General features: G+C 74.1%; 1 non-coding gene across 1 annotated transcript; it reads left to right on the top strand.

Moving 5' to 3' along the window:
- Window positions 1-2,031: 2,031 nt before the first annotated feature.
- On the top strand, window positions 2,032-2,184 carry LOC133053787 (5.8S ribosomal RNA). Its single transcript, XR_009692323.1, has one exon. It is a non-coding gene; the product is annotated as a 5.8S ribosomal RNA (ribosomal RNA).
- The last annotated feature ends 1,050 nt before the right edge of the window (window positions 2,185-3,234 follow it).

Raw genomic sequence — 3,234 nt, 5'->3', positions numbered from 1 at the left:
AAGTGCGGGTCATAAGCTTGCGTTGATTAAGTCCCTGCCCTTTGTACACACCGCCCGTCGCTACTACCGATTGGATGGTTTAGTGAGGCCCTCGGATCGGCCCCGCCGGGGTCGGCCCACGGCCCTGGCGGAGCGCTGAGAAGACGGTCGAACTTGACTATCTAGAGGAAGTAAAAGTCGTAACAAGGTTTCCGTAGGTGAACCTGCGGAAGGATCATTAACGTGGTCGGTTCCGAGAGCGGCGCGGTGGCCTCGCCTCGCCCCGCCCGGCTCGCGAGCCTCTCCTCCACCCGTGCGGCGCGGGATGGGAAGGGAAAAAAGGGGGGAGAGGGAGAGACACCCCCCCCACGCCTGGAAGGCGCCCCCGCCCCGGGTGGTCGGGTCCGGTGGGTGGCCCTTCCCCGGTGCTTGGGGACGAGGAGGCGCGCGAGAAGGTTGTTGGGGCGGCGTGCCAGAGCTTGGGGGTCGGGTTTGGGAAAGGCGGCTCTCCTCCGCCTTCCCGCCCCGCCCTGCCCCGCTGGCCCCACTCCGCGCCCTCCATTCTTCCCCGGCCGGGTCGGTGGCGTCGTCTCCCGGGGGGGGCGGTGTGTTGTGTCCCTCTTCCCGCCCGGACCCTCCCCGCCACGTCCCTCGAGGTTGGGTTTGGGGTGTGGGAGTGGGGGCGCTCCGCGTGCCCCCACCCCCACCCCACCCCATGCGCCTTCGCCCGTGGCGCCGGCCACGACTGCCTTCCTTTCCCCACCGGCCTGCGGGGACCGCACGTTGTGTGTCCTCCGGTCGCGTCTCGCGGGCTGTGCGGCGTGACGGGTTGGCGGCTCCCCGTCGCGGGGTCTGCCCGCCTTGCCCCGTCGCCTCCCGCCGCCGGCCCTGGACTGGGTCTGCCTCGGCCGGTCGCCGGTCGTCCGCGGCTCTGGGCCTGCTGCGCGGTCGCCAGGCACCTCCCCACGCCCGCCCTCCGAGCCTCGGGGCTTTCTCCCACCCCCGCCCCCAATCACGTCTCCTGCGGCTCTCTGTCCGGTTCTCTCGCCCTCTCGCCCCCCCCCGTTACCGCTGTCGTGTGTCCCCCTGCCCGCTTGGCGCCACGCTTCCCGTTGGAGCCCCTTCCCTCTGCCCTCGGTGGTGGTGGGGGGGAAGGGTGCCTGGGAACGCGGGCGCGGGTTAGGGGGGCCCCGGTGGACGGGGGAAGAGAGTGGACGGGGTCCCGGGAAAGGGGGCCGGGGTGTGCGAGGTGGGGGGGGGGAGGAGAGGAGAGCTCTGCCCCGTTCCGGGGGGGCTGGGAACGTGTGGGGGTTGGTCGTCTGGCGTCGGCGGGGGCCCTCTGGGCGCGGTCGGACCGGTGCACGGTGAGGCCCCCATGCGTCACGGGCCGGCAGCGCCGAGGCCCGCGGGCGGCCGCGGGCGTGTGGGGGAGATGCGGTGGTTTTGGTGGTCGACGTCGGGGCGGTGGCACGTGGGGCGCGCCGTGCCCCTCGCCCGCCTCCCCCTTTCCAGGTACCTAGCGCGTCCCGGCGCGGAGGTTTAAAGACCCCTGGGGGGGTCGCCCGTCCGCCTTGGGGTCGGGGCGGTCGGGCCCGCGGGGAGTCGGGAGGTGCCTCCCGTCTCCCTCAGACTCCGCCGTCCCCCTGAGGGGCCGGGGTGGCGCGCGGCGTGGCGCGCCACGGTCACTGCCACCGCGGCCGTCGGGAGGGGGCTACCCGGCGGTCGTTGTGTGGGCCGTGGCCGTGTGCGGTGCATGCGCGCGCCCCCCGCCTCCCTGGGGGAGGGTGGGAACCCCCCGGGCGCCTGTGGGGTGTCCGAGCCCGCCTCGGCGGGTCGGCGCTGGATGCCCCGTTGTGTGAAACCTTTCCCGACCCCTCAGGTCTGCTGTTTTTCTCTCTGACTTGGCCCGGCCAGAGGCAACCCCCCCCCCCCTCCACCCCAGCTCCCAGCTCCCACCTCCGGGAAGGGAAGGGGCTGGGGGGGGGGCGCGGGGGATGTGCCGTGCCAGGGGCGGGTCTCCCGCCAAAACGAAACACTTGAAAAACCTCGTACGACTCTTAGCGGTGGATCACTCGGCTCGTGCGTCGATGAAGAACGCAGCTAGCTGCGAGAATTAATGTGAATTGCAGGACACATTGATCATCGACACTTCGAACGCACTTGCGGCCCCGGGTTCCTCCCGGGGCTACGCCTGTCTGAGCGTCGCTTGACGATCAATCGCCCCTCCGGGGTGCGTGTGTGTCATGTGCACGCCTCCCCGGGGGTTGCGTGGCTGGGGGTGTCCTCGCAGGGCCGCTGGGCCCTCCGTCCCCCTAAGTGCAGACACGGTGTCCCCCCCACCCCCAGCCTCCGTGGCTGGGGGCGGGGGGCCCTGCCTGTGGGGAGGAGAGAAGGGGGGATGTGAGCTCGCGCCGAGGCCCCGGGCCTCCGTGGTCGGCGTCTCCCCCTTCGAGAGCTTCCTCGCGCCGCAAGCGGCCTTTGGGTGGTGTTGGCCCTTGGGGTGTCGGGGGTTGGGGATGGTCTCGTGCCGCGTGGCGGGGGGGGGCCCGCGGGGGTGGTGTGGGGTGTGTGGGGTCGTGTCTTCGGTCCGCCGTCGTTCACCGTCCTGCCCTTGGCGGGTGGTGCTTCCCGGCGCCCGGCCGGCCCCGCCGCCCCGCCCCTGCCTCTGCGGTGCCTTCCTTCCCCGCCGCGCGTCCGCGGTCCGTGCCCGCTCCCCGCCCACCCCCCGTGGCTCTCGCCCTGTCGGGACGGGCGGCCCGCGCCCGAGGCCGAGTCCGTGGGCGCGTCCGCGCCCCGGGGACGCGTGCCCCGGCGGCGACCCGCGGGACGCCGCGGCGTCTGCCCGCCGCTGCGCGCTCTCCCCCCGGGCTGTGGGCGTGCCGCGGTTCGAGCCCCTGCTGCGCGAGGGCGCGGCCTGTGGCGGCGGTGGGGGCGGGAGGGGACAGGGGAGGGGGTTGCGCGGTGCGTCCGTCGCCCGTTTGGGCTTCGGCGTCCGCGCGTGCCCCAACCCCGCCCCCCCACCCGCCCTGTCCCCCGTCCACCTGTCCGGCGCCCCCGCCCCGTCCGTCCCGTGACCGCCGGCTCGTGCTCCCGCCCCGCCCCGCCTCGGTGTCTCCCTCTCTGTGCCCGCCTGCCGCCCGCCGCCCGCCGCCGCCGCCCGCCGCCGCCGCCTCCCTGAGGGAGGGACGACGGGTGGGCCCGGAGCGGGGCCGCGTGGTTTAGAGTGCTGCGTGTGCGTGTGTGTGGGGAAGGGGG

The sequence above is a fragment of the Dama dama genome, unplaced genomic scaffold (assembly GCF_033118175.1).
Source record: "Dama dama isolate Ldn47 unplaced genomic scaffold, ASM3311817v1 ptg000272c, whole genome shotgun sequence".
Classification (NCBI taxonomy): Eukaryota; Metazoa; Chordata; class Mammalia; order Artiodactyla; family Cervidae; genus Dama; species Dama dama.
This window is presented reverse-complemented; position numbering and strand designations above follow the sequence as displayed.